At 39.3% G+C, this 13309-nt stretch overlaps 1 long non-coding RNA gene across 1 annotated transcript in view; it reads left to right on the forward strand.

Moving 5' to 3' along the window:
• Positions 1 to 2526: 2526 nt before the first annotated feature.
• The window catches only part of LOC104988405, a 45471-nt gene continuing 34688 nt past the window's right edge, over positions 2527 to 13309 (forward strand). The window contains exons 1-3 of the long non-coding RNA XR_825236.1: positions 2527 to 2886; positions 3314 to 3406; positions 4292 to 4369. This is a non-coding gene — a long non-coding RNA (uncharacterized LOC104988405). The remainder of the gene's footprint in view (positions 2887 to 3313; positions 3407 to 4291; positions 4370 to 13309) is intronic.

A 13309-nucleotide genomic window follows, 5' to 3' on the forward strand; every position in this document is an offset into this window, starting at 1 on the left:
CACTGTTTCCCCATCTATTTCCCATGAAGTGATGGGACCGGATGCCATGATCTTCATTTTCTGAATGCTGAGCTTTAAGCCAACCTTTTCACTCTCCACTTTCACTTTCATCAAGAGGCTTTTTTGTTCCTATAAGTTTGTTTAAATTTTCTTTAAGAAGTTGTAATCTTTTTTGGCAAGTGTGTTAAAAACCTGGGGACATTTTTAGCACTGCTCTTTATTCAGCAAATGATGAAATGCTTGAAGGAAGGGACATTAGGATGAAGGGACACAATTTCCAAGTGACATTTAATTAGGGCCAAATAAGAAGATACCACACTGACAAATTTATTTTCAGTACGAAATCCATAGATAAAACAAATTTAAATCAGAACCAATTAAAAAATTCTAATCTTACACAGAGTGCACAAGAAAAGTCAGTTTATAAGTAACCTTTAACTTGTCACCAACAGTATTTCCACTCCCAGAGTGGCCTTTGGGGACCTGTTCTGGGTCTGTGCTTAGTCACTGAGTCATGTCTGACTCTGCGACCCCATAGACTGTAGCTCACCAGTCTCCTCTGTCCATGGGATTCTTCAGGCAAGAATGCTGGAGTGAGTTGCCATTCCCTTCTCCAGGGGATCTTCCCAATCCAGGGATGGAACCCTGGTCTCCCTCACTGCAGGCAGATTCTTTATTGTCTTAGCTACCAGCGAAGCCCCCAAATGAAGGATCTGCCCTCCCTGAGGACCTAGGACACCTCAATATCTTGAGAGATTACGGGTCTGACATTCTTGTCTTGCATCTTAGAAGGCAGCTGAGAGAACTTTTTTCACTACTTCTGACCTTGCTATCACAACTGAAAGGTTAAGTTCACACATCCCCTCTTCACAGGCAAGAGTCTTTAATGAAAGAGAAATTAGTTTGGGAACTGCAGTGGTATCTACTTGGCATCCATGCCCCTTTTCATGGGTGGTAGGGTGCCTTCATCTTCCTTTGGAGAAGGGCCTTTTCCCAGCCTCAGTGGCCACAGATTCTGTGAGGCTGGAGGGTGGGTATCACCCTCCTCTCCAAGACAAACATGTGACCCAGGCCTGAGTGATTAGCGCATTCTCTCTCTCTCAGGCCAATGGCTGCAGGGATGCCCAAATGATCCATCCCATCAATGAGATTACAAAGGAATAGCTCTTGATGGAGATTTCTACACCGTGGTTTCTTTATGGAAACCTGGAATCCTTGAACGATCCTGCAGAAGAGTGAATGCCAAAGAGCAGGGCAGATGGAAGAAGGCAGGGAGGGATCGGGGTAGGAAATCAAGTCCTAGGGCTTCAGTAGATCAGTGTGTGCTTGAACCAAAGTGGCCACTGTGTGTGGGAATTATTTGTTTTGTTTTTTCTTTGTTTAAGTCAACTTGTATTAGAGCTATTTCACTTACAGCCTATTGGATCCTCATTCATATACTACTGTGATAATAATAATACCTATTGACTGTGTGTGTGCTCAGTTGTGTCCGACTCTTTGCGACTCAATGGACTGTAGCCCACCAGTCTCTTCTGTCCATGGAATTTTCCAGGGAAGAATACTGGAGTGGGTTGCCATTTCCTACTCCAGGAGATCTTCCCAACGCAGGGATCGAACCCGTGTCTCTTGCATTGGCCAGCAGATTCTTTACCACTATGCCATCTGGGAAGCAATAATTCCTGTTGAGAACTCCCCAAAGAGCAGATCTTGTGTAAATCCTTTATATAGATTCTCCTATTTAATTCTTATGATAGATTTTTGTCTTTTTAAGAAAAAAAACTGAGGCTCAGAAAGGTTACGTAACTAGCACAAGATCGCTGAGCAAGTAGTAGAGGGACTCAAACCCAGATATGTCTAAAGCCTGGCATTCCTAACGAGCATACTCTGAACTTTGCAGGGATACTGGAAGAAAGTTAGGCCTGCCAGCTAGTGTGCTGTTCATTTTTACAGAGGGAGGTACCGAGGAGAACAAATGAGTATTTAATCAGCATGGCCAGTTTTAGGGGGTTAAACTTTCTTCACCTTCAGTGGAGTGGTCGGTGCCCCCTTGTTATCACTTCGTTTTGTTTTCTGACTACCGAACAATGTTTAATGGAAAGCTCTTAACTGTCTTCCAGTTTTAGTCAAAGAGTCTGGCAGAAACGAGCTGACCTGCAGGTGCATCTATAACAAGGGCTTTGGGGCTCCTTGGGCCACAGAGAAACAGACCTGGAGACAAAGTCCTTTAAGAGTCAAGGAGGAGCTACGGGCCACTTTGGCGCTACGTTATTATAAACCAGAGCGGGCTTTCTTTTCAACGATGACATGAAAACAAGGAGATGGATCAGTTCTGTGCTGCCCCATTCCCCGGGTAGCGTTTTCTTACACTTTTACAGAACGGAAGAGTTTTCTCTTGAAGTTTGAAGAAAACAAGGGAAAACATGTGCCTGGGAAGTGCCGAGTATGGTTTTGACTCTGGCTGTGAGGTTCACGCTGTACTCATAACATCCTGTTCTTCTCTGCTGGCTGTGATGTGGTAGATAGCAGTCCCTCCCTGGGCTGTTAACAGCTGAGCTCATTTTTCATAAAGATGCTGCTCTGTGAGACTGAGGAAGTGGGCCATGGCCACCTCCTCCTTCGTTACTCTTACGGTTAAGGATGGGTTTTCCCAGTGGCCCTTGCCATCTTCTCTAAAATTAGGTCTTTAATGCCTCTGGGATATGTGGCAAACTTAAAATTTTACTGGAAGCCCACAGAGTATTAGTGAGTGGGAAATGTGCCTCAAAAAAGTCATTTGTTTGGCATAGGAGAAGTCTGCTCTGTCAAAACCTGCAGCTACGGAGTCAGAAGAGGAAGAGTGGCTGCTGGGGGAAGGTGTGATGCCACCTGATACTGAGAAAAAGCAGAGTAAGAGCGATCATCCGAGGGACTGGGATTTCTGCCTTTGGATCCATCCCTTCAGTAGGGGACTGGAGTGCTTAGAGCTGACTTTTTTACACAATATACTTATCAGTTTCCAAATGACCTTGGGCCTAAAAATCACATCTATTACAAAGGCACAAATGGAATAAGGAATAGAATCTCACTTCTGTGGTCAGGGAGCTGACCCAAAATTAATTCATTGTATTTGGAGATTCTGAAGGCATAACTAGAATAGAAATGACTTCTGCTAGTCAGTTACAAAGGAAATTGTTCCCCTTCTGTCTTCAGTGAGTTGCAGAGTCACTGCTTTGCCATCCAGGAGATGGACAACATAGTAGGTGTGTTTTTTGAATGGCTTTTATTAGAAAGCAAGATGGTATCTATTCTTGTGATTGTGCTTCTCATTGAGCAGTTCCAAAATTTGCCTCATCACTGGAATCAGGAAGATGCTTTAAAAAGGACAGAGAGATCCTTTGTCAAACTGAGACCTACTGAATAGCACCAGGTAAGAACAAAGCCATTCATAATTTCATCTGGGTGATTCTTTTAATCAGCTAGGGAGCCACCACTCTATTCTTCCCTCCTTGGGATAGATAAATTGATCAGATTAGTAACTTGCCATTTGAGATCTGTAGGCATCACCTATTGGACAGGCCAGCTTTCAGTTAGGGGTGGAAGGCAGGGTATGAAAAGTGAAGATTAGAGGGACATGGCAGAAGCAAAATTGGACTGATTGTTAGCAGCATGGTAGAATCATATATGAAGGCCCTAGATGGACATAGAGGATTCTTGAGATGGTTGGCTGTCTGGTTACCCACTCCAGTATCCTGGCCTGGAGAATTCCATGGACTGTATAGTCCACGGGGTCACAAAGATTCAGACAAGACTGAGCGACTTTCACTTTCACAACTAAACAATAAAACAAAGGATACCACATGCCCATTTACTCATTCAGTCATTTAATTCAGCATCTTTTATTGAGCAGAACCCATGCTTGTTGGGTATGGGGGCAGGGGTTGGGGAACTTAATAAATAAAACACAGTCTCTTCTTCCCTCTAAATGGCCCCAGTTCTAAGGGTGTGTAAGAAATTAAAAGGAAATAATCAGCTGTCCCTGGGCAGGAGAAAAGGGTATGCCAGAGAAATCTTAGAGAAGGAAGTGCCTGACCAAGGTGTTTAAGAATGACAGGGAGATTCACCTGGAAAATAGATCCAGTCTTCTCAGGCAAAGGCAATAGCTTGAACAAAGGCAAAATGGCCTGTGGGTCTATAGAAGTCTATGAATCAATAACGTGCCATTATAGTGTGAGATGGAAAGTGGTGGGATATCTGGTGATTTGGCGGCATCCAAATCATGCGGGGTCTTCAGTGTCCACACTTCTGTTCTAAGGAAAGACCTTGGCACAACTCCAACACATGACCATATAAACACACAACAGAAGAGAACAGAGGCTGTTCAAAGACACAGGTGAGTATTCATGAACTCTTGCTTTTATTATGTATATACCTTGGAGTCAGGGTTGTTTAAGATTCTACTTCTCAGAGAAGCTGGATATATTAGTATAGCAACTTACAACTTTTAGAAAATTAGTATATTTTTTCCTTAGCTGCAGGATATGTTTTTTTAAAAAATGAAAACCACTTCTTGCTTCGATTTGAAAATACCTTAATTTGAGAGACTGTTAGTCATGAAGGTGTTTCCATAGCAAACATGTGTGGGACATCCTAGCTTTGTTGGCAGTGGTTCAGGGGAACTTATCTTATTAAATTGGGACAAGGCCTGGCTTGATGGAGGATAAGGTCATGGCACTTTTCCCATAGCATGAGGCCTCCATTTAAGGGCAAGATAAAGGAAAGGCAAAGAGCAAGAAGAGAAAGTGCTGGAATGAAAACAAGTAACAAAAGGAAGATAAAAATGGAAATCCCAGTTCAATGTGAATAATAGGCATGCAAATGGTGCTGCTAAAATAGGAAGGAACATTACTTTTCAAAAAGGCAAAGCAAAGGAAAATTGTAGTAGCAGAAGCATTTTGCATGGTAAAATTGTACACTGTGTATGCCTCTCAGAAGCAAAGCCACCTACTCTAATTTTTCCCAGCACGATGCTGTGAATCTGGTGAGTCATTTTTTTAAAGGTTTACTACAAAGCTCCAAAAATCTGCATATATATATATTTTTTAAGCATTTGGATTAAATCTTTTTTTCCAGCAGCTGGCCACTAATGCTCCTATTTTATAGCCAAATTTTTCACGTGGGCTACAAAATAACATACTTTTCAAAAATTAGTAAGCTTATGGAATGATCTCTACAATTATTGTTAATTAAAAAAATCATGGTGCAAGAAGTGTTTATGGTATGCTGCTCTGAGAATAAGGTAGTCTGAATATAAATTTGCTTATATTAAAAAAAAGACTCAGGAAGAAGATACTTTGAGGGAGTGAGAGAGGAAATGAGGTCGGAGGGGACAGGGTTAAAAGGTAAATGTGTGAATATATTTTTGTTTCTGATTTAAATTTAAAAAACACACAAGCATTTTACATAACTGTAAAGCAAAGCTAATCTCAAGACAAAGCAATCTTTAAAAATTGAAAGCAAAATGGCACAAATGAACACGAGTCTCAAATTAATACCATAAACTCAGAGACAAAGTACTTCAAGTGGCTAACTCATCTGTAGAAATACCCTAAGGGAGCAGGAGGGTGGGGGGAATGTCAAAAAAATTTTAAACTGCGTTTTCTAATTTTATTGTTGATGATAGTATTGTTACTGTTTTAGATTCTCTCTCTCCTTCTCTCCCTCCCTCTGTGTGTTAGTCGCTCAGTTGTGTCTGACTCTTTGTGACCCCATGGACGGCAGCCAACCAGGTTCCTCTGTCCATGGAATTTTCCAGCAAGGACACTGGAGTGGTTTGCCATTTCCTTCTTCAGGGGATCTTCCCGACTCAGGGATTGAACCCCAGTCTCTTGCACTGCAGACAGATTCTTTACCAACTGGGCTACCAGGGAATACTATGTGTATACTGTGGAATAAAAAAATGAGAAATTATGTTGGTGTTGGGAATTAGATTTTTGGCACGGAAGAAGGTCGTTCAAATATAAGATCAAAGAGGTTAAGTAAAAACCCTGTGGGCTTGAATTTGTGTTGTAATTGTCAGTTGAAGTTGTGATGTATTTTAATACAAGAAAATGTAGATTCTCTATCTCTACTATCTTTTTTAGATGTGTAAGAGGTACTCACCTAGCTGCTGGTATAGGGGAGGACTTTGGGGGTCTGACTGCTCCTTGTTTAGACTTTCTTTGAAGAGTCCTTTCTCTAGTTTTACCCTCTCATCCCTATCTTCAGAAATACTTGGAACCTTCAGTTCCTAAAGCATTCTGGGTTTCTTCTGCACAAATTGTCTTATTTCCTATTAGCATTCCTCTCTTCAGGCATAAAAATTAGCTTTATCTAATCTATCAAATATGTTACCACTTATTCAACTGTTTTCCTTTCCTCTCTTTGTTTCGCATACCTCATTTGCTATCATCTCCTCCTCAGTTCTTTGCTATTAGTATTATTGATTTAGAGTGGCAGTGTGTGCATGTATGCACTTAATTTCCTTTAAAGTTTTTAGAAGCATTTCAAAGGAAATAAAATAAATATGGGTATTTAATTCACTATGTTTAATCAGTAGATTTACCTTTAAATTTATTTATTTACTTATTTTTATTTTACTTTTCTGGCCATACCACGTGGCTGGTGGGATCCTAGTTCCCCAAGCAGGGACTGAAACTTGGCCCTTGGCAGTGAAAGCATAGAGTCCTAACCATTGGACTGCCAGTAAGTTTCCTAAATTCTTAAGAGATAGCTTTAAACATAATTAGTTTTGGATAACAAATAGAGCTCATCAGCATTATATGCTCCCAGAAAACAAAATAAGAATGTTAATACTGTTTCATTTCCTTGTGTTTCATCACTTTCCAATTGCGGATCATGAAATTTTAGTACAATTTTTTTTTCTATTAAGCATAACAATTTAAGTTCAACAATACACTTTTAATTCTTTTGTTCTTTTTACCATGCTTTCTTATATCCCACATCTTTCCTTATCTCAGCTTCTTAGTTTCATTGGTATATAAGATTGAATAACTTGTTCACATTTTAGTAGAAATTGGCTCAGATTATGGAGCTCATCCCAGCGACTGTGGAGACAGAAGAAGACATCCTGCAAGGAGGACATGTGAATATCACTGGCTGCTTGTGACAATGAACTGCCCCAGCTCTCTGGTCTCAGAGCCCAGTCTTGTATTTTAGCCTGTGGGCAATCACTGCTCTGTCTACCTCCATGTATTCAAGAGGTGGGGGGCTGGCTGACAAGCCTAGTTCCTTTGAATGCACTGCCCCAATTAATCACTGTGACAATTGCTCCCTGACCTCCTTCTGCCTGAAGTTCCCTGTAATCACTCTCATTCCACACTGCTTCTCTCCTGTGTGCTATTCTCTGGTCTTGTTTCCCTGAGAATTCAAACCTCTCTGCTCCGTATCTCTTACGATGATCTTCCTCTTTGGTGTTGACATTACTCTTTCTTGTTCTCCAGTGCTGTTATGAATATATTTCTTTGATCATATCACAGACAGAGTGGGAGAGAGTGTGTGTTCATTCCACTATTTTGTTCCTATTTCTGGATTACATACATAACATGTAATAATGCTGCTAACATATATATCGTATGCAACAATGTCCCTGCTAACCAGCTCCTCTACTCTTGCTGTGTTGTTTCAAAAAGAAATTTTAATTTTTTAATTTGTTCTTCCTTTCCTTTCGTCTTGTCTTTTTTTTTTTTTTCTTAGCTGTTTCTCCTTATTTTTGTTGAGTATAATTCAACATGATGGTAAAAGTCTGTCTTTTCAGCCAGCCACACATAAAAACCAAAAATAAAATCTTAACTCTGTTACTTATTTACTATGTGTACTCTGCCAAATGGCAAAGAAAGAATTTCCAGTATAGATTCCCCTACTGGTACTAAGAGCATCTGTAAAATCCCAGTCTTGTGAAAGAAAGCCAAAAACGTACAATGGAGGTAATGTTGTCCAAAACGGTTTTCTTTAAATGTACTTATCTTAAAAGGACTCAGTATGTTCCTTCAGCGAAATGGATACTTTCTCTTCCCACATGTTCAATTGGCAATCACCTTATTTTCTGGAACTGCATTGTCAACTTTTCTTGTTTGCTACTGGAATCATGCAAAGAATATTAATATTTTATCAGAGAGTTACTGTTTTCTATAAAAAACTATTATAAAGTTTTTATTAAGCTAAAAAATATATATTTCTGTGCTTTTTAAGGTAAATTGTTCTCATTAAGAGAAATTGTTCTCATTTATTGGTTCCAGTTATTGCTTTTGCCCTGCAATTCTATCTCTGAAATTATAATGTAAAACCTTAGAATAGAAGTTAATTTATATTATTTCATCTAAGGCATTTTTGGCATGAGTATTAAGGTTAGTGATAATGTTATTATATTGTATGTGATAAATGGATACCAGGAAGTGTGGTTTACCTAAATTAATGCAATTCTCATAGAGCAAAGGAATGGTATTTTCCTTTCAAATTCTCCAAACATACTTGAAGTTCCAGTATTATTCATGTAAATTCAATAAAACTGATCAGTACACAAACAACAGTAGTTTGTAAAAAAAAAAAAAATCTGTAGATATTTAATGCTTTTAACATCTTGAAATCTGTATTTTGAGAGTACAGTTTTACCAGCATCTTGAGATGTATTTAACTTCTGAGTGTCACTTTATCATTTCTCTCTCTTTTTATTGGAATGTAATTGTTTTACAATGCTGTGTTAGTTTCTGCTGAACAACTATGAAACAGCTGTAAGTATGCATATATCCCCTCCCTCTTGAGCCTCCCTTCCACCCACCCCATCCATACATCTGGGTCATCACAGAGTACAGAGCCTTTTTTCCCTAATACGTGTGATTCATGTGTACCTTTAGATTCTTACCTGAAGCCTCCTTTGCTTTCTGCTTTATTCTTATGCCAGTTCTCTCTGTTCCTGGGACATATGTTGAGTCTTATTTAGATTTTGGAGCAAATAATAAAAGTGAGAATTAAAAAGAACAGGCTATTCTGATGCTACAAGGAACTAAAGAGGTAATTTATCCCACTCTTCATTGTTTCCATGAGAAAACTTAAGCCTAAAACAAAAAATGCTCGGTTAAATTTTCATGACAGGCTCACACTAATGAGAAAGGGTGTACACCCTTGGTGGGTAGATTAGGTTTTCTGGTATCTCTTACTCCTGTCCCTGCTTTTTGAGCAGATGATTCAAGTTAAGATGATGCCAAATTTCAGGAGATTTAAAAATGTCTTTAGCTCTAGAATGTGGATAATACATACTAAATTCCTACCTTGATTTTGAAGAAATCTACACTTAAATTTTGTGTTTTTGCATTGTCTTTTTTTCTTAATCATCTAAGCTTATGCTATTTGAATATGTAAAATAAATTAAGTTGCTAAGACAAATTCTGAATAACCACAGTATGGAAAGTACATGAATGTCACCTTGGGAAAAAATTTTGCTTGTCAAAGGCTGAGTATAATAATATAATATTTTGAGTCTTTGAAAAAGTTCCCGTCTGTTCCACATGAGCTTTTATGTGGAACTAACTAAACCATTTTCTGTATAAAATCAAACAAACCACACGCAGACAGCAAAGAATCTGGGGTAATTGACTGGACTTTGTCTGAAAGCTTCATTTAGGGATTGAATTAACAAAGAATACATTTTTTTTTTTTTTTTTTCTGTTTGTTGTGTAATTCTAGTAGTGGAAAGCTAGATTACTATTTAGTTGATAGCTTTTGCCTTAAGCATATTCTTTTATTTCTCTCTCTCTGTGTGTGTATGTGTGTGTGTGTGTGTGTGTGTAAGAGGGAGAGAGAGAGAGGGGGATTTTAAAAGCAAACTCTGACCTGTTGGGTAATTAACACCCTTACAAAAAAATAAGGGGTTTATTGTAACTTGGTTTGGAGGAAAGAACCCTGAATGAGGAAACCCAAGTTTCACTTCCAGCTCTTACACACATATTTGTGTGATGTTGAGTAAGTCACTTGCTTTTTCTGGATCTTAGTTTCCTCATCTGTGAAACTATAAAGGGGGATAGGATTTACTTCAAAACCTTTCCCCAACTTTAAAGTTTCATAATTCTCTGAAATAAAGTATTTGTACTTCACTGATCCTCACAAAATAAATAGATAACATTTAGTAGCCATAAATATCAGAATGATTTTTTACATCACTTTCTTCTTGGAAAGAAATACAGTACATGAGAAAATAGGCTTTCTTACTGGACAGGCTTAGACTTAAGAATAATTTTATCTACATCAACCCAGCAAGCTCTATCTTTTGGGGAGTTATTAGTAGCTTTTTGGTTATTATAGACAGAATTTCAATTATACCTTTTTTGAAAAAAATTTGCTCATTATATAATGTATTTTTTAATTAATTATTTTCTTCAAGAGGAATATGATAGTTTGTTCAGTTCAGTTGCTGAGTCGTGTCTGACTCTTTAACCATCTCATCCTCTGTCATCCCCTTCTCCTCCTGCCTTCAATCTTTCCCCGAATCAGGGTCTTTTCAAATGAGTCAGCTCTTCACATCAGGTGGCCAAACTATTAATAGTTTGTACTCATATATATATTTCTGTGATTATTTGATTACCTGTCTTCATACTAGACTATATGGCCCAGGAGGGCAGATATATTTTTGTATAGTTAACAATTCAATCGTAGAGTTCCATGTAGTGCCTGGCATCTAGGGTGTGTTCAATGAAGGAAGAAGTATGGTTTTACAGGTCTGACCGAGATGGTTATCCTTGAATCCTCCAAGAACATTTCTGAAAGCAAGTACAAGACTCACCTTCCTTTCTGAGTTCTCTGGAATGTATTGTTGATTCTGGAAGCATTTTCTTAGGGTTTTTCTCTTTGGAGAGGCGAATAAAGATGGCGTTGATCTGGCCTGATAAATTTCCCACAGTTACTAGGTGTTAGACAGTTTGCTGCTGCTAAGTCGCTTCAGTTGTGTCCAACTCTGCGCCCCCATAGACGGCAGCCCACCAGGCTCCCGCGTCCCTGGGACTCTCCAGGCAAGAACACTGGAGTGGGTTGCCATTTCCTTCTCCAATGCATGAAAGTGAAAAGTGAAAGTGAAGTCGCTCAGTCCTGTCCAACTCTTAGTGGCCCCATGGACTGCAGCCCACCAGGCTCCTCCATCCATGGGATTTTCCAGGCAAGAGTACTGGAGTGGGGTGCCATTGCCTTCTCCGTTAAACAGTTTATCTATTTTTCCTGTGTCATCTGTGTAGAAAGGCTGCTTGTAAACCAGATGTGAACAGCCAATTGATGATGCCTCCTCCTCTACCTCCCCACAAACTTCTATGACTTTTGATATAGATGCTTAATTTCAGTTTGCTAAAGCACTTGACCACGCATTCTGACTCACCATCCTCCACAAGAATGAGGGGATCAACACCAGCCAGCCAGAGAGATCTCACCAGAGCCAGAATAAAGGTAACAGATTCAGAACACACCCATCAATGATGCTGTGGCAAGAAGAGTCAGTGTGGTTAGAGCTTCACGTTGGTTATGATACCCAAGCAATGTCACAGCTCAGTGAGATCAGGGATTTTGATCATTAATATAATATTCCTTCATAAACCATGACTGATAGGTGGAGCTGGGTCCTATATGGAAATTGATGCAGTGATGTTGGTTGAGGAATTTTGCAAGGATAAGGTTTAAGCAGATTTAAAAGAAAAATCCTCTCAATCTTGTTTCCTTTCTTCTTTCTTTATATCTCTTCTCCCCTCCCTCCTGTTTTCTCTTCCTTCCTTCCTCCTTCCCTCCCTCCCTTTCATTTCATAAACAGGCTGTATTCTACAGTGAAAGATCTTGGATTTTAGGGTGAAGCAGTTATTATTTAGCATCTTGACAATTCCATTTTCTATCAAGCCACTTTAACCTTTCTCGGGCTCTTTCCTCAAGTATTAAAAGACAGATCATGAATGCTTACTTACATCATAAGGTTGTAGGGAAGCTTAAGTAATATAGCAACATCAGCTACTATTTATTAAACATCAAATATGTGCATTATCTAATTTAATACTCACAATAACTTTGCAAGTATAATGTCTGGTACATGGTAGGTGACATATAAGTAACAAGGTAATGGAAATATTGGGTGCTCTCTATACCATGTTTTTTTTGAATAAGTGCTTCCTTAATTGTCAGGTGTCATTTTTCATGCATTAGGCTGCACAGTTCCTGCCACCAAAGTGAAACTGATCATTCATTCCTTCAAAATATGTTCTTTGAGTATCTGCTACATACCAGGTATTGTGTGTGTTACTTGGGAGAAAACAGAGAACAAGGAGCAAGACACGATTCCTAACTTCAAAGGGCTTATAACTGAGGAGAGGTTATAGACAAATAAAGAGACCGTTATGACCAAATGTGTTAAGTCCATTGATAGCAGGAAATACAAAATGGATGTTTTAGAAGGAGGGATACCGTGATTCCAATTTGGTGGGTTTCAGTGAGAGTTCCTGGGAGGATATCATACCTACGCTGAGACTAGAGAGATGAGTAAAATACAGATTAGAGGTTGCAATGTGCGCTAAAGAACTCCATATTCCAAGGCACTAAGAGGCAAGCTCCAGGAGTTAGTGATGGACAGGGAAGCCCGGTGTGCTGCAGTCCAAAGAATCGGCATGACTGAACCACTGAACTGAACTGAAGAAGAGAGTCACTGTGACGGACCTGAGAAACTGAAAGCAGTTCCTTCTGGAATTTGAGGGGATCCATGGTGAGAGTAGGAAGTCAAGAAACACCCAGAGTAAAAGGCAAATTTGGCCTTGGAATACGGAATGAAGCAGGGCAAAGACTAATAGAGTTTTGCCAAGAAAATGCACTGGTCATAACAAACACCCTCTTCCAACAACACAAGAGAAGACTCTACACATGGACATCACCAGATGGTCAACACTGAAATCAGATTGATTATATTCTTTGCAGCCAAAGATGGAGAAGCTCTATACAGTCAGCAAAAACAAGACCAGGAGCTGACTGTGGCTCAGACCATGAACTCCTTATTGCCAAATTCAGACTTAAATTGAAGAAAGTAGGGAAAACCACTAGACCATTCAGGTATGACCTAAATCAAATCCCTTATGCTTATACAGTGGAAATGAGAAATAGATTTAAGGACCTAGATCTGATAGATAGAGTGCCTGATGAACTATGGAATGAGGTTCGTGACATTGTACAGGAGACAGGGATCAAGACCATCCCCATGGAAAAGAAATGCAAAAAAGCAAAATGGCTGTCTGGGGAGGCCTTACAAATAACTGTGAAAAGAAGA

Source organism: Bison bison, unplaced genomic scaffold (genome assembly GCF_000754665.1).
Source record: "Bison bison bison isolate TAMUID 2011002044 unplaced genomic scaffold, Bison_UMD1.0 scf7180017864133, whole genome shotgun sequence".
Lineage (NCBI taxonomy): Eukaryota > Metazoa > Chordata > Mammalia > Artiodactyla > Bovidae > Bison > Bison bison.